Source organism: Mesocricetus auratus, unplaced genomic scaffold, assembly GCF_017639785.1.
Source record: "Mesocricetus auratus isolate SY011 unplaced genomic scaffold, BCM_Maur_2.0 Super-Scaffold_100004, whole genome shotgun sequence".
Classification (NCBI taxonomy): Eukaryota; Metazoa; Chordata; class Mammalia; order Rodentia; family Cricetidae; genus Mesocricetus; species Mesocricetus auratus.
In genome coordinates this window covers 98,748,872-98,773,513 of record NW_024429189.1, presented here as the reverse complement: position 1 = coordinate 98,773,513, position 24,642 = coordinate 98,748,872, and the positions used below count along the sequence as shown (strand labels likewise).

General features: G+C 45.0%; 2 long non-coding RNA genes across 3 annotated transcripts in view; both read right to left on the bottom strand.

Moving 5' to 3' along the window:
- Window positions 1-498: 498 nt before the first annotated feature.
- Window positions 499-9,564, bottom strand: LOC121140533. Its single transcript, XR_005877427.1, has 4 exons — window positions 9,366-9,564; window positions 4,843-4,898; window positions 1,399-1,607; window positions 499-809 (listed from the first exon to the last, which is right to left on the bottom strand). It is a non-coding gene; the product is annotated as an uncharacterized LOC121140533 (long non-coding RNA).
- Window positions 9,565-19,259: 9,695 nt separating this feature from the next.
- The window catches only part of LOC121140532, a 34,149-nt gene continuing 28,766 nt past the window's right edge, over window positions 19,260-24,642 (bottom strand). For both annotated transcript variants that reach the window (XR_005877425.1, XR_005877426.1), the window contains exons 5-6: window positions 22,160-22,254; window positions 19,260-19,517 (exon numbers count right to left, since the gene is read on the bottom strand). This is a non-coding gene — a long non-coding RNA (uncharacterized LOC121140532). The remainder of the gene's footprint in view (window positions 19,518-22,159; window positions 22,255-24,642) is intronic.

The window sequence follows — 24,642 nt, the reverse complement described above, 5'->3', positions numbered from 1 at the left end:
TTCAGATTCCTGGTGATCTGTTGCCTCAGCCTCCTGAATACTGGGGTTACAGGTATAAACCAGTGTGGCTTGAACAAGAATGGGCCCCACAGGCTCATGTATTTGTATGCTTAGTCACCAGGGAGTGGCACTATTTGAAAGAGTTAAAAGGATTAGGTGTGGCTTGCTGGAGGAAGTGTGTCACTGGATATGGGCTTTGAGGTTCCAAAAGCCCATGCCAAGCTTAGAGTCTGTCTGTCTGTCTCTCAACTACTACTGCAGCACCTGCCTGCACGCCGCCATGCTCCTGACCATGGCGACAATGGATTGAACCCCAGAAACTGTAATCAAGCCCTCGATTAAATACTTTCTTGGTCATGGTGTCTTCACAGCCATAGAACATTGACTAAGCAGCCACCAAGCCCAGTTGTTGTTTTTGAGACAGCACTTGCCGTTCAGCCCAGGTTCATCTTGAACTCTCAGTCTCCCTGCCTCCGTATTCTGACCCCATGCGTGACGTTTCATTTCTATTAAACTTTATTCCACTTATTTAAAAATATTGTCATCATCAAGACTGGAGAGATGGCTCAGCAGATAAGAGCACTGGTTGCTCTTCCCGAGGACCCGGGTTCAATTCCCACATGGCAGCTGACAACTGATTGTCACTCCGGTTCCAGGGAATCTGGCATCCTCACACAGACACACATGCAGGCAGAACAGCAGTGTCCATGGTCCAGTCAGCCAACGCAGAACAGCAGTGCCCATGGTCCAGTCAGCCAACTAGTCCGGTTTGTACCTGAGCAGCGGAGTGAGGATTGAGGAAAGAAAGACTAAAGACAAAAGAGAGTCGGGAGTGCATCCAGTGAATACTGTGATTCACCCCAAGTCTATTCTTCACAGTTCTTATATATTACAATCAACATGGGAAGGCAAAAGACTTCCTCGGAACATACAGATGTAATTACCTCTTTACTACCCAAAGCATCAAGTAGCCACACTCTAAACCAAAAAGCCTGTTGTTTCAGTAAGACATGCATTAGCTACACCTTAGGCCAAACACCCTGTGGCTTAACCTTGAAGGAGCAATAGTAGGCTTGAACTCTCTGACCTTATGTAAAGATAGAGTTTCTGTGGGCCTCCACAGTCCATAAAATAATAAATTATTAAAAACTACTGTCATCATTATTGTGGTTCTGGGACCAAATCCCAGGCTGTGTGTGTACTCAGAAAATGTTCTACCTTCTCTGTAACTTGAATCTGCCCACCTCAAGTCTGCATTAAAGGTTTCTCAGCCGTTTGCCAGTGACCTCTGAAGAGGTAGCTGGTACAGTTCCCATCTGGGGCCTTCTTCATCACCCATGCGTCTTGCCTCCCTTCCGTGTCAGCGTTCACACCAGGACCACTTCAGCATACACTCACCGTGTATCTCAGGAGATCCACAGTCTCTCCACACGCCTCAGCCAGTGTCTGTGCAGTCAACGTGGCAGGGGGAGGTGCACCATCCTGCAGGCTCCGGGCACTGCTCTGTTCCTGATGTACTGCAAAGCTGGTGTTGTCCTTCTCATACTCTCACCATAAGTAAAGGCCCAGGCAGTGTTTCCCACGCTGCGTTCCACAGAACACCAGCCCTTTAGGTATTTATAGGTAATAAGCAGACAGAATTTTGTTTGAGATCTGGTGGCTTAAACAAAGAGAAATTATTTTCTTTAGTGAATACTTGGGTAGCTATAGTTTCTTGTGTGTAAACTCAGTTACTAAGAAGAGGAAAAGCACACAGTGTTTCTCAAGCAAATATGGAATAGAATCTTGTAGAGCATTGGTACATATTCCAGAATAGACCCTGTGCTGTGCTGCCTCTTTGCAAAAAGATTTTGTTTTTCTTGATCAAATTTTATTTCACTCAGTTGTTAGTGTCTCATCTCATCCTCTCAGTATGTTCACCCTGATTCTAGAATGCGGTACGTCAAGGTACTTCAGGTTACTTGGTCAGATTCTGTTTGTTTAGGACATTGTCATCAGTATCACCATGTTGGGGGCCTGCTTTGGGCCTAACACCATGGTGGATGAACATGATTAAGCATCATCTAGAATACGTGGATGTATTAGTTACTTCAAGTTCCTATGTCCAAAATAGCTGGGGGAAATAACCTGAAGGAAGAAAGGCTGTTTTGACTCGGTGTTTCAGACCGTCATGGCAGGAAAGGCATGGCAGTGTTCACAGTAGCAGAACAAGTGTCAGGGTCTGCTTGGATGGTAGTCTGTGTCAGGGACTGCTTGTGTGGTAGTCTGAGCAGCAGCGTGTGGAGAAAGACCAAATCAAGAGGTGAGTACAATGGTCACAGGGGTCTATCCTAGTGACCTACTTCTGGCAGCTAGACCCATCTCCTAAATGATCTACAGTCTCCCAAGGTAGGGCCACAAGTAAGGATTCAAAAATGAATCTGTATGGGGCGTTTCAAATTCAAAGCACAATATTGTGCCCCAGCCCCCAAAGGACATGGTTATCTCGTAATGCAAATGTGTTTAATCTGACTTAAAACTTTTCTGGTTTTACCAGTCCTGACATTCAAAAGTTCTCAGTCGAGAAATAATGAGACGGTTCAGTGGGTAAAGGACATTCTACCAAGCCTGAGGACCCAAATTTGATCCCAGGGACCCACACGGCAGAAGAGAGAACAGACTCCCACAGATTGTCCTGCCCTGTATATAGGCATCATGGCATGTACACTGTGGCATGAGCGTTTGCAACCACTGCCACACATATGCCTATATAAAATACATATTAAAAGTCTTCCATTGGTGGTGGCACATGCCTCTAATCCCAGCACTCGGAAGATGGATAGAGAGGCAGTCAGATCTCTGAGTTTAAGGCTATCCTGTTCTACAGAGTGAGCTCTAGGACAGTCAGGGCTACACAGAGAAACCCTGTTTTGAAAAAACAAAACAAAAAAGGTCTAAAGTTCAAAGTTTCTTTTGAGACCCAAAAACAAACAAACAAACAAAGCAAACAAACAACAACAACCCCCCCAAACCAACCAACTACCAAGCAAGATGTCCTGTGAACCTCATTAAGTTCACAAAGAAAACTACATAGTTCCAATATACAGTAGAGAGTGAACCTCCCAGTTCCAAAACAGGACTGGAGAGTAATGAGGGACTGGACTAAAGTCAGATCAAAACCTGGCCGAGCAAGCATTAAATCCTACAGCCCCATGTCTGGCACGACATTCGGTGGGTGGCACGGTGGGTGAGTCCACAGGCTCAGCTACCCCAGCCTCTCTCCACATCCTCACCAGATGAGACGTCTCCTGTCTTATCTTGGCCTTCTGAATGGGGTAGGATGAAATCTCAAAGTAAGATCATTGGGGTTTTCTATTTTGTTTTTTGTTTGAGACAATGTCCTGGCTTGGAACTTACTATGTAGACCAGGCTGACCTAAAACTCACAGAGGTCTACCAGCCTCTCCTTCTTAGGATGAAAGGTGTGTACCATCATGCCTAGCTTCAAAGCAGTTTTAATGTGCACATCCCGGATGCTTCTAGCTGGTCCTTAAAAGTTCAGGTTGAGTTCTTTGTAATCCTGTAATTTCTGTAACCTGTAAGCTCTCAAAACCAACAACAAGTAAGTGGTGAACACCAAGTTCTGCTGATAGCTCAGGTACTAGTCGGGCCTTCTTTAACTACAACCACAGAGGCTTCCGAGGTAGACAGCTGAACTGAGAAAAATACTTCCCAGGTGGTCCTTCCCTCCGATATCCCCAGAGACTACCTAAAGGTATGTCTTCCAAACGAGTGCTCAGTTTTACACACCCTGCAGCCACCATCGGGTGTGGGCTTACTGTCAAAACCACTTTCTATTGTCCCAGTACAAAGTTCACAGCTTTTAGCAACACTCCTTTCTTTAGCACGATAGTCAGTCACTGCCCTGGTTTGCTGTCTCCCACTTTAAACTCGCCTTTCATGGCCAAATGGCTCATTCTTCAAATCATTCTGGTTCCACTTTCTGCCCCAAACCTCACTGTGATTCCAGCTAAGACCAGTCACAAACAAACAAACAAACAAAAAAACAACCAAACAAACAAAAAACATTGTGGATGCTATGCTGCCTTGAAATTACTCTGCCAATGCAATTAGTCCTTTCTCTCTTTTTTTTTAGGTTTATTTATTATGTATACAGTGTTCTGCCTGCAGACCAGAAGAGGGCACCAGATCTCATTATGATTGGTTGTGAGCTATCATGTGGTTGCTGGGAATTGAACTCAGGACCTCTGGAAGAGCAGCCAGGGTTCTTAACTTCTCAGTCATCTCTCTAGTCCCCGTTCTTTATTTAATTTATTTAAGTTTATTTTACGTGCATTGCTCTGCGGTTATAGTATTCTGGGGCTTTTCTTGCTCACATCTACAAATGCTTCCACATCTCTCCTGAAAAACATTCCAAAGGCTTAAAAGACACCCAATCAGACTTCCTCACAGCCCACTCCCGGCGCCAGTTTTCCATATCAGTTACTTCCACATCCCTTTCATCAAAATGCCTAAGAGAAACAACTTAAGGGGGAAACAAATTATATTGTAATCTAAGCGCTCGAAAGACTGAGGCAGGAGGATTATGAGTTAGAGGTCAGTTTGAGCTAAATAGCAAGATCTGACCAGCCTGGTACAGTTAAGACACAAGATACAGAGAGATCAGTCTCAAAACACAAGACTGCACTGGAGTGTTTGGGGCTGGAGGTCTGCAGTAGAGACTGTGCTCAGCACAGGAAAAGGCCTGAATCCAACCCCAGTTACCAAAGAGGAAACAAGAGAGGGAGGAGACTGGAGAATGAATGCTTCACCACTCTCATCTGTGAAAAGAACAAGTACTCACATGTCCTGACAAGGCCCAGTGCTGATGCAGCCATAGTGTAGCACCAATTCTAATTGCTGTTATAATAAAAACCCAGAGTCAGATATTGGGGTTAATGCTGAAGATCAGAGAAGCAAAGCATGAGCTACTAGAAAGTTCTTACCTCTACCAATGCTCAGACCACAAGGGCGATCCTGTTCTCAGACTACATTCTCAGACCCCTCAGACTGCACCTCTCCTCAGACTGCACCTCTCCTCAGACTGCACCTCTCCTCAGAGTACACCTCTCCTCAGAGTGCACCTCTCCTCAGACTGCACCTCTCCTCAGACTGCACCTCTCCTCAGACTGCACCTCTCCTCAGACTGCACTCTCCTCAGACTGCACCTCTCCTCAGAGTACACCTCTCCTCAGAGTGCACCTCTCCTCAGACTGCACCTCTCCTCAGACTGCACCTCTCCTCAGAGTACACCTCTCCTCAGACTGCACTCTCCTCAGACTGCACCTCTCCTCAGACTGCACCTCTCCTCAGACTGCACTCTCCTCAGACTGCACCTCTCCTCAGAGTGCACTGCTCCTCAGACTGCACCTCTCCTCAGAGTGCACCTCTCCTCAGACTGCACCTCTCCTCAGAGTGCACCTCTCCCCAGAGTGCACCTCTCCCCAGAGTGCACCTCTCCTCAGACTGCACCTCTCCCCAGACTGCACTGCTCCTCAGACTGCACCTCTCCTCAGACTGCACCTCTCCTCAGACTGCACCTCTCCTCAGAGTGCACCTCTCCCCAGACTGCACCTCTCCCCAGACTGCACCTCTCCTCAGAGTGCACCTCTCCCCAGAGTGCACCTCTCCCCAGAGTGCACCTCTCCTCAGACTGCACCTCTCCCCAGACTGCACCTCTCCTCAGACTGCACCTCTCCTCAGACTGCACCTCTCCTCAGACTGCACCTCTCCTCAGACTGCACCTCTCCTCAGACTGCACCTCTCCCCAGAGTGCACCTCTCCTCAGACTGCACCTCTCCTCAGAGTGCACTGCTCCTCAGAGTGCACCTCTCCTCAGAGTGCTCCTCTCCTCAGACTGCACCTCTCCTCAGAGTGCACCTCTCCTCAGAGTGCACCTCTCCTCAGACTGCACCTCTCCTCAGAGTGCACTGCTCCTCAGAGTGCACCTCTCCTCAGAGTGCACCTTTCCTCAGAGTGCACCTCTCCTCAGACTGCACCTCTCCTCAGAGTGCACCTCTCCTCATACTGCACCTCTCCTCAGAGTGCACCTCTCCTCAGAGTGCACCTCTCCTCAGACTGCACCTCTCCTCAGAGTACACCTCTCCTCAGAGTGCACCTCTCCTCAGACTGCACCTCTCCTCAGAGTGCACCTCTCCTCAGAGTGCACCTCTCCTCAGACTGCACTCTCCTCAGAGTGCACCTCTCCTCATACTGCACCTCTCCTCAGACTGCACCTCTCCTCAGACTGCACCTCTCCTCAGAGTGCACCTCTCCTCAGACTGCACCTCTCCTCAGAGTGCACCTCTCCCCAGAGTGCACCTCTCCCCAGAGTGCACCTCTCCTCAGACTGCACTCTCCCCAGACTGCACCTCTCCTCAGACTGCACTGCTCCTCAGACTGCACCTCTTTCTTGTCTCCTTCTGCCTCATATTCCTCTCTCTACCCAGCCATATCACTCCTATCTCCACCTCCCGGGTGCTGGGGATAAAGGCATGGGATCCCAAGGGCTGCGATCACCTTTGTGTAGTGAGCCGTTTCTCTTCTTAGACAAATTTAATCTCGTGTAGCCCAGGGTGGTCTGGAACTAACAGGGATCCTTCTGCCTCTGTCTCCTGAGTGCTGGGATTAAAGGTGTGTACCACCACAGCCTGGCCTCTGTGGCTAACTAGTGTGGCTAGCTTTGCACTCTGATCTTTGGGCTAGCTTTGTTTGTTATATCATAAACAAATATCACCACACTCTAGGGCATGGGGCATTTTACGCTGTTGGTAGGAATAACCTGGTATAATAACTTTGGAGGATTGTCTGGTATTGTCATTAATATCTAAGACTCTGTAGCCAGATAACGTCCCTTCTGTGTATATACACACGGCAGAAACGTCCCTTCTGTGTATACACACGGCAGACACGTCCCTTCTATGTATACACAGGGCAGAAACATCCCTTCTGTGTATACACAGGGCAGAAACGTCCCTTCTGTGTATACACAGGGCAGAAACGTCCCTTCTGTGTATACACAGGGCAGAAACGTCCCTTCTGTGTATACACACGGCAGAAACGTCCCTTCTGTGTATACACACGGCAGAAACGTCCCTTCTGTGTATACACACGGCAGAAACGTCCCTTCTGTGTATACACAGGGCAGAAACGTCCCTTCTGTGTACACACAGGGCAGAAACGTCCCTTCTGTGTATACACAGGGCAGAAACGTCCCTTCTGTGTATACACAGGGCAGAAACGTCCCTTCTGTGTATACACACGGCAGAAACGTCCCTTCTGTGTATACACAGGGCAGAAACGTCCCTTCTGTGTACAGACAGGGCAGAAACGTCCCTTCTGTGTATACACAGGGCAGAAACGTCCCTTCTGTGTACACACAGGGCAGAAACGTCCCTTCTGTGTACACACAGGGCAGAAACGTCCCTTCTGTGTATACACAGGGCAGAAACGTCCCTTCTGTGTATACACAGGGCAGAAACGTCCCTTCTGTGTACACACAGGGCAGAAACGTCCCTTCTGTGTACACACAGGGCAGAAACGTCCCTTCTGTGTATACACAGGGCAGAAACGTCCCTTCTGTGTATACACAGGGCAGAAACGTCCCTTCTGTGTATACACAGGGCAGAAACGTCCCTTCTGTGTATATACACACGGCAGAAACGTCCCTTCTGTGTATACACACGGCAGAAACGTCCCTTCTATGTATACACAGGGCAGAAACGTCCCTTCTGTGTATACACAGGGCAGAAACGTCCCTTCTGTGTATACACAGGGCAGAAACGTCCCTTCTGTGTACAGACAGGGCAGAAACGCCCCTTCTGTGTATACACAGGGCAGAAACGTCCCTTCTGTGTACACACAGGGCAGAAACGTCCCTTCTGTGTACACACAGGGCAGAAACGTCCCTTCTGTGTATACACAGGGCAGAAACGTCCCTTCTGTGTATACACAGGGCAGAAACGTCCCTTCTGTGTACACACAGGGCAGAAACGTCCCTTCTGTGTACACACAGGGCAGAAACGTCCCTTCTGTGTACACACAGGGCAGAAACGTCCCTTCTGTGTACACACAGGGCAGAAACGTCCCTTCTGTGTATACACAGGGCAGAAACGTCCCTTCTGTGTATACACAGGGCAGAAACGTCCCTTCTGTGTATATACACACGGCAGAAACGTCCCTTCTGTGTATACACAGGGCAGAAACGTCCCTTCTGTGTACACACAGGGCAGAAACGTCCCTTCTGTGTATACACAGGGCAGAAACGTCCCTTCTGTGTACACACAGGGCAGAAACGTCCCTTCTGTGTATACACACGGCAGAAACGTCCCTTCTGTGTATACACAGGGCAGAAACGTCCCTTCTGTGTATACACAGGGCAGAAACGTCCCTTCTGTGTATACACAGGGCAGAAACGTCCCTTCTGTGTATACACACGGCAGAAACGTCCCTTCTGTGTACATACAGGGCAGAAACGTCCCTTCTGTGTACACACAGGGCAGAAACGTCCCTTCTGTGTACACACACGGCAGAAACGTCCCTTCTGTGTATACACAGGGCAGAAACGTCCCTTCTGTGTATACACAGGGCAGAAACGTCCCTTCTGTGTATACACAGGGCAGAAACGCAGGCACACGTCCCCAGGCCTTTGAAAAGTGAAGGGTAAAGCGTGGTGAAGCGGCTACCTTCGGCTGGTCCTCCCGAGGCCGGCTGCTAGAACACTCCACGCACAACAGAGCTAGTGCCAGAGGTGGGACGGGAGAGTAAAAGACACAAAGGCTGTCTTGGAGTGGGGACTGAGAGAGGCGGGCGGGCGGACGGACGGACAGACGGACAGACAGGCAGGCAGGCAGATGGACAGACAGACAGGCAGGCAGACGGACAGACAGACGGACAGACAGGCAGACGGACAGACAGACGGACAGACAGGCAGACGGACAGGCAGACGGACAGACAGGCAGACGGACAGACAGGCGGACGGACAGACAGGCGGACAGATAGGCGGAACAGACAGGCAGGCAGACAGACAGGCGGAACAGACAGGCAGGCAGACAGACAGGCGGAACAGACAGACGGACAGACGGACAGACAGACAAACGGACAGACAGACAGACGGACAGACAGGCAGAACAGCTCAGAGACAAGAGCAAAAGAGAGGACTGTGAGTGAAGGGGTGAGTGTCTCACAGCAGATGATGGAAAGGCCCCTGGAGGCAGGGGATGAGGTAGCCACCTTGGCGGCTGAGGCAGGCTGGCCCTAGGGCAGGAACTAACAACACGCACGTAGTTTCATGAGTGCTCCAAGTCTGTTTTCCCTTTGATGACGTACCTTGTGTCCAGTTTCCCTCTAAAAATGATTATGGTAATGAGTCATCTTAATGGGTCTTCAGGTACTCAGAGGTTAAAACCAGGGCTGGCAGAAAAGGCTCTGAGGGTAAAGAAAGGGACAAATGGCCGAGGTGCCTATTTAACACATCAAAGCCGACCCGGCCGCTAGGCTTTCCCAGCATCCCTCAGTCCCTACCCTGAACGTCGTAGCACAGAGATCGGGCTGTCCTCCCCAGAGGCTCTTCACTATATAATCCCCACATTTTGGTTCCCGCCCCCTTTTCACCTTTGCCCTCTTAGCTGCTGCACCTGGTTGCCCTCTTCCCTTTCTCCCCCTTCCTTCTTCCACTTTCCCCACGTGGCCCAGCTCAGCCCGGTCCCCTCTGCTCAGGACTCCCCCAGTGTCCTTGCCTCCGGCTGTGCTCTCTGTTTTATCTGCAATAAACTTTCTCCTCCACCACACCTAGGGACACTCCTGTCCCTTCCTTTCTAATTCTTTTGTTTTCATTCAGAAAGTGCTTTCATTGCCTGGCTCGCTTTGTTTCTTTTTCTAATTCCCGAAGACCATCCTTGTCTTGCCCTGGGGTAAAATGGAGGAAAGTGTCAGGAAGGGTCAGTATCACACAGAAGACAGAGCAGGCAGATTAGTTTCCTAGGGGGAGGGATACAGTGGCTATTGACTTAGAAACAAAGGAATTCATTACGTGTGTAATAATACAATGTGAGGTGGGACCCCTGCAGATCCCATGGTGGGGGACAAACACCAGGCAGAGCTTACCTGGGAAGGAAGTTTTATTGGGGAAGGGAAAGGAGTGGAGGAAAAAAGAGAGACAGAGAGAGAAAAGACAGAGATCTGTCTGCCTCCACAGAGAAATGGTGGAAAGAGAGCGAAAGTGGACTCTTAAAGGGACCTTCGCACCTGTGGAGAGCCAGGGCACTGCTTGCCATGGCAGAGTGGCACACTTTGCCAGATCCCCATGGGGCCAGGCCAGGCTTTCCTGGATTACCACAACGTAAATCCAATAAAAGTTGTGAGCAAAGTTCTGAGTGAACTGTGTTGCTGACATGTGCACAGCCAAGTAAGTCAGGGAACCCATGATACATCACTGCTGCTGATGGATCTGAAATGTCTTCTCCTCCTTTTAGGGATGAATTAATGATTCCAAAATTTAGGGTTTTAGAAGCAATCTTTCAAAGGCATCACTAAGCATATGCAAATAATCCTAAAACTGAGGAAGCTGAGGCAAGAGTTTGAGGGATAGTGAAACCCTGGCTCAAAGGAAAAGTATCACAGGCCTAAGGACAAAGCTCAGTGCCAGTACATGTGCCCGGCATGCACAATGCCCTTGGAGTGTGTCCATAGTACTCGCTCGCATGCGCGCGCGCGCGCGAGCACACACACACACACACACACACACACACACACACACTCATGGCATAACAGAAGATCTACTAATGTCTGAGTATTCTTTTTTCTTTGTTTTTTAAGACAGGGTTTCTCTGTGGCTTTGGAGCCTATCCTGGAACTCTGTAGACCAGGCTGGTCTCTAACTCACAGAGATCTGCCTGCCTCGCTGGAATTAAAGGTGCTGGGATTAAAGGTGTGCACCACAACCTCCCAGCTTGTCTGAGTATTCTTTTAGATCACTTTCTGTTCCTATAAAAGAATACCTGAGACTGGGCAATTGATAAAGAGATATCTCCTGGCTCGTGGTTCTGGAAGCTGGAAAGTTCAAGATCTGCATCCACACCTGGTTGGCTTCTAGTGGCAATTTTGTGGTGGAAGACAGAAAGGAAGACACATGCAAAGAGGCAAAACCCAAGGAGCAGCCATGCTTTATAAACAGCCAAAGCTCAGGTAACTTATCTAGTCCTTGGGGCTGAGAACTCAGCAGGGCATAGCCTTAACCCATTCATGGCTTAGGTCTCACCTTCCAGTACTGTCTCACTGAGGAATTAACCTCAACAAGAGTGCTGGTGGGAACAATTCATATTCAAGCCATAATATTCATGCTGTTACGTTTCTTTTCTTTTTTTCCTTTAAATTTATAGAAACAGGGGTGTTGCTCTAGCTGGTTTCAAACTCCTGAATTAAAACAATCCTTTTGCCTCAGACTCTAAAGTGTTGTGTTTACAGGCATGGCGCCCTCATGCCTGGCTCTTTTTATCTCCTGTGGTTATATAGGAAGATAGATATTAAATACAAGCACAGATCTGTTGTTCCAGATAGTCAAGGGGCAGAGACAGAGAGGGTTGCTAGGAGTTCAAGTCCAGTTTAGGAAGTATAGAGAGATTCCCGTCTCAAAAGAACAAACAAAAACAAAAACAAACAAATGGAAGAACAAGGAGAAAATAGGAGAGAAGAGAAGCAGTGGCCCGTTGTTGCCATGCCATGGTATTCACAATCTGTATAGTCAGCCTCCCTTTGAAGTAAGGCTGATCTGTATTTCAATAGAATAGGGCAGAGGCAATGCTTTAACTTTCAAAGCTGGGCCATTAAGACACTAATACTCCTCTCTGGCTCTCTTGGAGTGCCCATGCTGGGTAAAACCAGCTTCTGTGCTATCCAGTCACTCAAGCAGTTTCTGGAGATGAGAAGCCCAGATGGGAAAGAACAGACCTGGCAGTTAGGGGATGGGTCCTTGGCAGGACCCCCAGAAAGATAGGTAATTTGAGCCCTGGATAACATCTGACTATGACATCAAAGGAAACCCTGAACCATAAACTTTCATGCAAATCACTCCCAGGTCACCAAACCATAGGAACTATGAGAAATGATAAATGATTACGCTCGTTCTAAACAATTTCTGTGGCAAAAGCAGCTAACACAAAGTCCTTGAGCCCATTAGTCAGCATGACTAAGGCTGAAGATGATAAGGTTTATTGACGTGGATGGGGAAGGTGGGTTGGAACAAGCCTTGCTTAGCTGCACATAAAAGAAATGTTCTCAACACTTTCTCTTATTAAGAATCTGATTAATTGAACTAAATATGTTTTAGAGACAAAAAGAACCTGATCTTATCCAGTTGAGGGAAAGTTTTCCACCAGAGTCCACACTGAAGGGGCAGACCAATCTTGAACTCCCCTTCCTTCTTTCCTTCCTTCCTTCCTCCCTCCATCCCTCTCTCTCTCTCCCTCCCTCTTCCTTCCCTCCTTTCATTCATTCTTTTTTTCCTTTTTTTTATTTTTCAAGACAGGGTTTCTCCATGTAGCCCTGGCAGTTCTGGAACTCTCCCTGTAGAACAAGCTTATCTTGAACTCACCGAGATCCACCTGCCTCTGCCTCCCAGGTGCTGGGATTAAAGGTGCGCTCCTCCACCACCCAGCACTGTGATGAATTTTTGTTCAAAGACAGTTGTTGATGCTCTGAGACCATGGCAGGAACAGACTCATGGACCATTTCAGAGACAGAATATAATGTGTACTATCTTGGTAAATTGTGGCATATATCATTTTAACACACTGAGAACGTCACTCTGGAAGCAAGGCTGTGTTCTGCCTGGCTTCATACCCAAGCAAGTTTGTCTCAAGGTATACCCCATGGTCTCTCAGCTGCAGATAAGATGGCCTCACCAACTGTGACAAAGGGAAGGGAACAGCAAAACAGCTAAAAAAGAGTAAAAACATCATGTCCTTGAGAGTAGCTAGAAGGCGAACCATTTCCAATAGTGTTACTATTGTTTATCCCAGATGCAGACAGTAGAGTCACTAGCAGTCAACCCTTCCAGCAGCTGAGGGAGGAACTCACTAGACAGCCCTATGGGTTGAATTCTTTTTGTCTGTCTGTCTATCTGTCTATCTGTCTGTCCGAGACAGGGTTTCTTTGTGTAGCCCTAGCTGTCTTAGAACTCATTCTATGGAGCAGGCTGTCCTTAAACTCACAGAAATCTGCCTGCCTCAGCTACCCAAGGGCTAGGATTAAAGGCATGTTCCACTATTGCCAGGTTTATGGATTGAGTTCTTATTCCTCAAAAACTCACGTTGGGAGCCCTAACACCTAACATGACTGTATTGGGACTTCAAGGAAAGTACATTTGATGGGGGATGTCCTTCTATAATTATGTTTCTCTTATGAATTAAACACTGATTGACCAGTAGCCAGGCAGGAAGGATAGGCAGGGCTACTAGAGGAGAATTCTGGGGACAGGGTGAGGGGGGCCACCAGAGAGATACCATGTAGCTACTTGGAAGATAGGATGCCGGAAGTTCTCCTGTAAGATAAAACCATGTAGAAATACATAGATTAGTAGTTATGTGTTATTAAGAGAGAGCTAGCCAGTAAGACACCTGAGTCATCAGCCAACAGTTTAATAGTTAATAAGTCTCTAAGTGCTTATTTGGGGCTAACTGACTGAAGGACTGGGTGGAACGAAATCTCCATTCTCATACATTAAAATGAATTTCTTAAGAGACTTTCTTATTCCAGTCTGACTGGGGTCCTTATAAGAGAGAGTAATCAGAACACATGGAGACATCTGAGATGCAGGCACACGGAGAAAGACCATGTGAGGACATAGCAAGATGATGGCCATCTGCATACTGTGGAGAGCCACCTCAAAAGAAACAAATCCTGCCAACACTGTAACCTTGGAACTCCAGCTTCCAGGACGCTGAGGAAAGTTCATTACTATGAAATCATCTGGTCTGTAGCATCTTTATGGCAGAAACAATAAACTTAACAGGTATGGGATCAGTGTCTTTCATCTTAATGGAGGCTCTTCACCAAAACCTCTCCCCCCACCACGTCCAGCCTAGCTCATTTAAGTCAACTTGCCCACTTTTGTTGCCAATTATAAGAACTAGCTAATTTTCTTGATGGAATACCAGCTGCTTTCCATGGCTAGAAGCCAGTTGGCTTTCCCAACTTCTCTTCACAGCTTTGACATCTCGGTGGAAACAGTGCAGAGATTTATGATCCTTCAGCAATAAACAGCAGGTAATTGCATGTGTTGCTATAGTTCAGCCCTTAGCCTTAACATCGATATCCAGGTCTAATGACCTGGATGATTTGTGCAGTCTTGCCTAAGTCTATAAAGAGCTTAAGAATTGTTTCCACGAAAGGCAGGTCCATCGGAAAGGGAGGGAGGCAGAACTGGCTAGACTTTCTGAGATGAAATTTTAACTTATGTGACAATCATTAAGGTTAATATTTATTGATGGCCAACTTTCCTTCTAACACTAGATTTATCTTACACCAATAACTCTGTTGATCCAGTTTCCATGTAGCAATGGGAATTCTGTAACCTTCCAATTTACTAGAATAATGAATGAGTCTCTAAGCAGTGGAGGCCAACTCTGTTAAGTCTGTTGTCCATGGATTTGTAGATTTGGTAATGCAATGTAACTTATTTTCTGAATCACTGATGAGTGTACTAGCTTGCCAGGGCTGCCATAACAAGCACCTAGGCTGTCTAAAACAACAGCAACTGATTCCCCACCTTCCTGGGGGCTACAAGTCTGCGCCCAAGGGATCCACAAGGCTGGTTTCTTCTGAGTCTGCCCTCTGTGGCACATCAATGACCACCCTTTCTGTGTTTTCATGTGGTCTCCACTGTATGTGTCTCTTCTCAAATGTCCTTGTTGTGAGCTCAGCAAGAATAGGCCCCTTCCTTCCCGATTGCTCTTTGAAGTCCTTGCTCCCAGAAACAGTCACATTTTGAGGTGCTAGGAGTTAGGACGTCTCAAGACAAAAGAATAGACTTGAATCCATTTTGGAGAATGATGCTTAAGTTTGCTTTGAACACAGCAGGAAAAGATCAGAGGTGAAAGAAAGTAAAGGGGACTGTGGAGGACAGACAGATATGGAGGTATGCCAAGGCTTTTCCTTTGATGATAGCATTGGAGTTTTATCTTTTATCAGAGATCGAATTAACAGGATGTCTTCCGTGTAGATTCAGATGAATCTGCCTGGTAAGAGAGAAGCCGCTGCCTTAGAGTGACTCTTGAGATGGCTTTGCTTCCTCACACATGCCATCCCTCATTCTTCCCAATGTGGTGAATGTGACAGCTGGTGCTAGTGAGCCTACATGATGAAGGGAATCAGAGCTTTTAAACACTTCAGTGGCAGTGTCCTTCCTCTGAACAGGGTTGGGTATTTGCAAGGGCAGCTTCGGCTGGATGTAGTTTGCCTCCAGGACACCCTTGCTGTTGTCCCAGTGCCACACAGGGTCTTCTTAGGTAGTGCTGATCTCTAACAATTGAAGCTGCCTTCTCAACACCACCTAAGATGTTCTCTTGTCCTGAAATTTCCTCTGCCAAAAGGACCCATTGCCTTTAAATTCGACTTTGAACTTCACTCAAGTTCTCAGAACATGCACAGAATAAAGCCAGATTCCTGATCAACATATCACATAAATGGCTGGAGTCCAGTTCCTGGTAAGAGTCCCTGCTCTGGATGGAGGGATGGCTCAGAGGTTAAGAGCACTGGCTGCTCTTTTAGAGGTCCTGAGTTTGATTCCCAGCAACCACATGGTTGTTCACAACCATCTATAATGCTCTCTTCAGGCATGCAGGCACACATGGGGGCAGAATGTTGTATACATAATAATAAAAAAAAGAGTCTCTGCTAACCCTCTGAAATCTCATAAGGAGTGCCTCCACTGTCCAAGCTTCTTTCAACGCTCATGCTTTCTAAACTCCCATGAGAACAGCCGCTAAGTTCTGTTTCCACATGTTGATGTTTCTAGCCCCAAGTACCAAACTCTTCCAAATTATACACGCAAAATACTCCCAAAGGCCTAAGAACTACATTGTCTATTGTAAGAAGAAAAGAAACTAAGCCAAGCAGTGGTGGCATAGGTCTTTAATCGCAGCACTAGGGAGGCTGAGGCAGTTGGTTTAGAGAGCGAATTCCAGGGAAGTCAAGGTTACACAGAAAAACCCTGTCTTGAAACTACCTTCTACACCAGAAAAAAATTAAGGGAACTAGAGAGATGGATTAGCAGTACTTGCTGCTCTTGCAGAGGACCTGAGTTGGATTGCCAGCACTTACGTGGTAGCTAACAATATTCATAACTCCAGTTCCAGAGAGTCTAATGTCCTCTGACTTATCATGCAAACAAAATACCCACAACACATAATTAAAAAAAAAAGAGCCCAGTATGGTGGATTTAATCCTAGCACTCGGGAGGCAGAGGCAGTTGGATATCCATGAGTTTGAGGTCAGCCTGGTCTACATACTAAGAAAAAAACCTGATACTTGAGTTTGATCTCAGGCACTCTCATGGTAGGAGAGAAATGACTGCTATAAATTATCCTCTGATTCACAAACACACATCATGGCTCATGTGTCTCTCCCACAAAATAAAGATGCAGTAAATTACAAAGAAAGACTGAAGAGATAGTGCAGTGGTTAAGAGCTCAGACTGCTCTTGCGGAGAACTCAAGTTGGTCAACAATCTATTAGGTACCTCACATCTCATCTGCAAGTCCAGCTCCAGTGGATCCTGATGTGTGCGCCCCAAAGATGTGTGTGTGTGTATCAATTTATTAAGGAATGCTATGGGGGAAAACACACTCACAGAGCTGGGACCAAGGGAGCAGGGGCCAACCACACATGGTTTCATGCCACTTGACCTGTCTTTACAATCCAAAAGAGAGAGAGAGAGACCTCTGTCTCTCTCCTTTCAAGAGATCACATCTGCAGACAAGAAGTCACACCTTAAGTAAGGTCAGCTCCCCAATGCTATTGGTGGAATGAATTCTCACAACAGGATCCAACACTCTCCTCTGGCATCTGCATTCATGTGCATCAATCCCCACATAGAGATACACTCATAAAAAGCAAAGTAAATATGCAAAGAAAGGAAGCAAGGAAATAATTTATATAGGGAGTGTGTTGCTGTGTCCCTACTCATAGACCAGAGTTTCTGTGTTGGCTGTAGAACCTGCTTAGCCTTGAGTCTGGTTATGATCTATTGGCAAAAATGAAAGGACACTGAGGGATACCAGCATTGTCTCGATTGACACCTCCTTCAGGGAAAGTCACTGCCAGTTCTAACCAATGCAGAGCTAATTCCCTCATGCAAGGACAGAGAGGGCAACACTGAAGGTGGGATTGCAATGCTAAGGATGAGAAGACCATCTCCTCAGGAAAAATTAAGCCACCAGAATCTGAGCATTCAGTGTCCTCAGCCTCCTGGGGGTCCTCCCACACATCTGTACCCTAGGTTACAAGATCCCACTCTTTTCCAACCAGTGCTTTAACTGATGGACTAACTGATTATAGCTGGGGCTTACATTTGTGTTGTAATCATATAGGGCTTGAGTATAGTTTTCTGCAACTTGAGCACCATGGGTGCTGTAGTGAAGGTCTTCTGCCTAGGCACACTTAGAAACTTTTATATTGTTTATGTGCATATGGAGCTGGGTAACTACATCAACTCAGCTCATCCTTTTCCTTTATTACTTGTTCCAAAGATGCTGAAATCAACAAGCCAGCATCCTTCTAGTCTTTGCTTTCCTGTATATGTTCAATAGATTTATAAGCACAGTCACTAAACTCCTTGCTTCTTACAAGAGGTGAATCAGAAGTATCAAGTGCTTTTAAAGTACATAGTTCTTTAAGTAGTTCCCAGCATGGATATCCAATGCTTTCCCTGGTGTCTTTAGTTAACTGTAGGTTTTGTCAAGTTGGAGAGCCAGCTCAAGAAATCATCAGCCCCATGAGAGAAACTTATCCTTACAGTTTTATTTCTCTAGAACCACTTCTGGTACCATGATATATGTATTAGAGATCTCTAAAGGAACAGAGTCAATAGAATGAATGAATATACATTAAACAGTTTTTTTGTTTTTGTTTTTTTTCCCTTGAGACAGGGCTTCTCTGTATTGCCCTGCCTGTCCTGGAACTTATTCTGTAGACCAGGTTGGCCTTGAACTCAGAGATCCACCTGCCTCTGCCTCTGCCTCCTGAGTACTGGGATTAAAAGTATGAGCCACCAAGGTCTGACAAGAGAGGATTTATTAGATGGGCCTACATGACAAGACTGAGTTGTAGACAGAGGTTCTTGCTCTGCCTGGTCCTGCAACCATTTAGCCCCAAGTAAACACACAGAGATTTATAATGATTATAAACTGTCTGGCCAATAGCTCAGGCTTCTCACTGGCTAGCTCTCTCTTAACTATTAAACCATTTCTATTAAACTATGTATCTCCATGTAGTTTTGACTTACCAGAGAATGCTCCAGCATGTACTCTTTCATCAGCTACATGGCCTCTCCCCAACAGCTTCTCTCCCCCAGAGTTTTAGTTTGGTAGCCCCTCCTATGCTTTTAGCTCGGCTACTGGCCCATCAGTGTTATATTCATCAAACAATAAGAGAAACATATATACAGAAGGACACCCCTATCACTGGGTGGCCCAACAATGGCTGTCTTCACTTTGGAGAGGCTAAAAAGCTGGTAACTGCTTGGTCAAAAAGGATGAAGTGACTCAGCAGTCCCAATATGTTGCTAAAAGCCTGAATGATTCCTGGAGAGCCAATGGTCTTCAGTCCACATCAAAAGCCTGAAGAAACTGGATTCTGATACCAGCAATGGAATACAACAGCAGGAGCAGAATCAACAGGGCAGACAAACTTACCAAAGAGAGAGCTAGGACAAGCAGGGAAAACTCAAAGTGTTTTTTTCCAGACTTCCTTTTATCTGAATGCACCAGAAGGTGCTGCCCAAATCTAGAGTAGGTCTTCCCACTACAAATAACCTGATTAAGAAAATTTCTCATGCTTATGGTAATAGCGCATGCCTTTAATCCCAGCACTGAGGAGGCAAAGGTGGGTAGATCTCTGTGAGTTCAAGGCCAGCCTGGTCTACAGAGAACAGTTCCAGGACAGCCAGGGCTGTTACACAGAGAAACGCTCTCAGACAGAAATAAATAAATAAAAGAACAAAAACCCTTCACATGTGTCCCCATATTTATATACATATAAATTAAAAAGTTTAAAAAGATGCTGGGTACAAAGTTCAGTTGATTGAGCGTTTCCTCTAGCATGCTTACAAAACTGGGTTTTATAAACATGCTTATAAAACCATGTGTGATAGGGCATGCTTCTAATACATAGAATTTGAGAGTTGGAAGAAGGAAGATCAGAAGTTCAAGGTCATCTTTGGTTATCTGGTGATTTGGAGGCCAGCCTTGGCTTCATAATGCCTGTCTAGGAAACAGGAGGGGGGGAAAAGAATTAAATGTATGATGACTTTCAAACCACTTATCTAAATAACATTTAAGACAAAGTAGAAAATCAAAGCCACACTGTTTAGAAAACAAAAATGGTGAGTCAGGCATGGTTGCATAGACTTATAAACACATGAGACTAAAGCGTAGGCTCTACATAGTGAAGTCAGGGCCATCTTTCCATGTGCAGCAAGACCTGATCAGGGGAAATAGGAGAAAGGAGGACTGAAAAAGAAAAAGAGGAGAAGAAAAAGCAAAAGAGAAGAAAATAGCAAAATTGTATCTGAAAATTGTATGCAGAAAGCTAACCTTAATTTAGGACCATTCATATTTCAATTACCCGATTAAAAGACACAGACTAGCAAAACTAGCAGGTTGAATAAAGTATAATCATTCATATTTGTGTTTTTTGTTTTGCTTTTTTAAGAAAGGGTCTCACTATGTAGCTTTGATTGGTCTGGAGCTTGCTACATAGATTAAACGAGCCTCAAACTCAGAGATATGTCTGCATCTACCTTCCCTGTACCAGGATTAGAGGTGTATGGGACGAAGCCCAGCAAGATCCCTCTTTTTGCTGCTTCTAAGAACACACCTCAGCATTAAAGATAGAAACTACCATAGCATGAAAAGATGAAGATATTCCAAACAAACAAGACCAGGGAACAAGGCATCGCCTTTCTAATATGACAGAATAGTTTCCAAAGTGTAACTAGTCAGAAGACATGAAGGAGGTGTGGTGATTTGAATAAAAATGGTTCCATAGGCCCATAGGGAGTGGCACTATTAGGAGATATGGTCTTGTTGGAGTAGGTGTGTCACAGGGAGTGGGCTTCAAAGTCTCAGAAGCTCAAGCCAGTTCTCTTCCTGTTGCCTGCCCATCTGGATGTAGAAGTCTCAGTTCCTTATCCAGCATTATCTCTGCCTGCGTGCTTCTTGTCATGACAATAATGAACTGTAAGCCAGTCCTAATTAAATTTTCCTTTGTAAGAGTTGCCATGGTCATGGTATCTCTTCACAGCAATAGAAACCCTAAGACAGAAGGTCACTTCATGCTGATTAAGAGAACAATTCAACAAGAGTCCATTACAATTTTGTCATATGTATCAAACACAGGGTCACCTAATTTCATGCTATAAATACTACAATGTATAAAGAATAACCCCAACACAGCAATCATGAATAACTTCAAGGCTGGAGAGGTGACTCAATGGTTAACTTACTGCTCTTGTAGAGGACCCAGGTTCAATTCCCAGCATCCACATAAGGGCTCACAACCATCCAAAACTCCAGTTCCAGGGGACCAAATGCTTTCTTCTGATTCTGCTTGTATGCACATGGTTCGAATATATGCATTCTGGTGACACTCTCATACATAAAAAAATCAATAAATCTCTGTGGTGATATCTTGCTTATACAAATAAAGCCTCTCTGAAGATCAGAGGATGGAGCTAGCCACTAGCTAACCATGGAGGTCTGGAGGTCTGTACAGACAGACAGGAAGTGAGATGTCTGGGTTGAGAGAGGAAGTGAGATGGCTGGACAGAGAGAGGATATAAGCAGGGAGAAACAGGAACTCGATCTCTTGTCTGCCAGGAGGTAAGGAAGTGAAGGTTCTTTTGGCTTGCTCCTTCTCTCTGATCTCTCAGCATTTTCCTATATATCGGACTTCGTGTTTTTATTATTTTGACCAATTAAGAACTCCATTTACTCCCAGCACTCGGGAGGCAGAGGCAGGCAGATCTCTGTGAGTTTGAGGCCAGCTTGGTCTACAGAGCAGCCTCCAAAACAATACAGAGAAACCCTGTCTCAAAAAAAAAAAAAAGAACTCCATTTACAAATCTCTTTGAAAAATAGTGAATAACTTCAATATATCACTGTGATTGCTTGAAAGAGAATGACCCTTCCCACTACCCATAGGCTCCTATGTTTGAATGTTTGGTGCCCAGTTGGTGGAGCTGTTTGGGAAGGATTAGGAGGTGTGGCCTTGTTAGAGGAAGTGTGTCATGGGGGTGGACTTTGAAATTTAAAGCCCACCAGGCTCATTCTCCCCTACCTCTCTCTCTCTGCCTGCTGCTTGTGGATCAGGATACAAAGCTCTCAGCTACTGTTCCAGTGTCATGCCCATCTGCTTCCCACCATGATGATCACGGGCCAATAAACAGAGAAGAGGTAGTGACGTGGTTCATAGGGTAAAGGTACTTGCTGTTGAGCCTGACCTGACCACCTGAACTTATTTCCAGAACCACACTGTGGAAGGAGAGAACTGACTCCTACAAATTGCACCAAATGGGTTTAACAGACATAAATAAAACATTCTAACCAAACACAACACGACACACATTTTTCTTAGTAATTCATGGGACTTACTTTAAAATAAATCACATATTAGGACAAAAAAGCAAATCTCAACAAATATAGGAAATTTTTAATAGCTTACTATATTGTATCTAACCGCAAGAAAATAAGATAAGATTAGAAATCAATAGCAAAAGAAACTTAGGAAAATAAACAGACTCATGTAGATTAAACAACACACTATTGAATGATAAATGAGTCATTGAAGAAGCCAAAAAAGAAACCAAAAGGTCCTTGGAATTTAATAAAAATTTAAACATGCCATACCAAAGCCTGTGGGAAACATGCAGGCAGTCCTAAGAGGAAAGCTCATGAATCTTGGTCTACATCACAAAATGAGAATGCTCTTAATAATGACGAACCTTAAGGGAAAAAAACAAACATAAGAAATAATTAAGGTTAAGGAAGGAAAAAAGTAAAAAAATCAGTTTTTAAAGGTAAACAAGATTGAGAAACTCTTAGCAAATTACCTAAAAGAAAGCGAAATAAGACCAAATATAAAAGACTGGAAATAAAAAGGGAGACATTACAACAGATACCTGTGAAACTGAAAAAAACATAAGGATGTACGTGTGTGTGCGAGTACATGAAATTAAAAAATCAAAAAGAAATGGATGAATTTCTAGATGCATATGATCTACCAAAGTTAAACTAAGATGAGACAAGAAACTTAACCAGAACCATAGCAAGTGACAAGATTGAAATAGAAAAAACGTTCCAACTGAAATAGCACAGCCAGATGGAGTCACTGCACAATTCTACCAAACCTTCAAAGAAACAATAAAACCAACATTTCCCAAATCATTCCATAAAACAGAAAGGAAGGAACACTCCTAATTTGTTTCTACAAATCCAGCATTATATTGAGCAAAACCAGACACACATAAACATACCAATTATACACCAACACATAAGATGATCATTAACACAAAAATTCTCAGTAAAATATTTGCAAACTGAATTTAAGAGCAAATCAGAAGCCGGGCGTTGGTGGCGCACGCCTTTAATCCCAGCACTCGGGAGGCAGAGGCAGGCGGATCTCTGTGAGTGCGAGGCCAGCCTGGTCTACAAAGTGTGTTCCAGGACAGCTTCCAAAGCCACAGAGAAACCCTGTCTCGGAAAAAAAAAGAAAAAGAAAAAAAAAAGAGCACATTAGAGAGATCATATCGCCATGGTCAAGTTGGTTTCAACCAGAGAGGCAGGGGTCATTCAACATACATAAATAATAAATAAATGTAATTCACCATATAAATGTACTCAAGGACAGAAATCTCATGATCATCTCAATAATAATAAATGTAGAAAAGCACTTTGACAAGATCCAGCATCTTTCACAATAAATGGAAAGACTAATATATTAAGAGCTATAGCCGGGCAGTGGTGGCGCACGCCTTTAATACCAGCACTCGGAAGGCAGGCAGATCTCTATGAGTTCAAGGCCAGCCTGGTCTACAGAGCTGGTTCCAGGACAACCTCCAAAGAAATACAGAGAAGCCCTGTCTCAAAAAACAAAACAAAACAAACACAAAAGAGCTATATATCACAGGCTTTCTAGCCAACACTAACAGGAAAACCTTGAAACATTCTCACTAAAATAAAATAAAGTCCCCTCTTTCCACATCTACTTAATGCAGTACTTGGAAGTTTTAGCTAGAGCAATAAGACAAGAGAAGGAAATAAAAGGGGTACAGATAAGAAAAGAAGTCAAAGTATCTTTATGTACAAATAATATGATTCTATATATAAGAGACCTCAAGAAAAGATACCCAGAGTCAATATACAATCTAAGCAAAGTGTTCATAAGTAACTCATAAAGGTCAGTAGTGTTCCCATATGCCAATGACAAACACACTAAGGAAAAAAACTAGGGGAACAATCCAATTAATACCAGCCTCAATGAAATACAATGGGAGAAAGAAATACCTCCTTGAAAGTCATCTGGATGTGAAAAAGACCCTCGTCAGCAATGATACCCAGTTTTCCCAGCACCATTGTTGCTAGATACTTACCTCTCACCCTGCACAAAAATCATCTCCAAGTGGATCAAGGACCTCAACATAAAACCTGAAACTCTGAAAGTGCCAGAGTACACTGCAAGAAATAGGCATAAGCAAGGACTTTGTGAAAAGGAAATAAGGTCAGTAATTGACAAGTGAGGCCCCAGGAAGCTAAAGATGTTCTGTATTGTTGTTGGTTATTATTATTATTATTATTATTATTATTATTATTATTATTAATTTTACTCCTTTTGCTCTTTACTCCTTAGCTCTTTGTTCTTTTTTGGGGGGGGGGGCTGGCCACACACACAGAGGCTTTTTCTTTCTTATGAATGCCCTGGCCTTAGCTTGGCTTGTTGCTAGCCGGCTTTTCTTAAATTATCCTGTCTACCTTTTGCCTCCAAGCTTTTATCTTTCTCTGTTTCTGTATATGTTGCTTTCACTTACTCCGTGTGGCTGGCCCCTGGCATCCTCCTCTCCTTGTTCTCTTCTGTTTTTTCTCCTTCCATTTATTCTCTCTGCTAGCCCTGCCTCTCCCTCTCTCTCTCCTGCCCAGCTATTGCCTGACTATTCAGCTCTTTATTAGATGAATCGGGTATTTTAGACAGGCAGAGTAACACAGCTTCACAGAGTTAAACAAATGCAACATAAAGGAACACAACACATCTTTGCATTATTAAGCAAATATTTCGTAGCATAAATGAATGTAACACATCTTAAAATAATATTCTACAACACTATACAGCAAAGGCA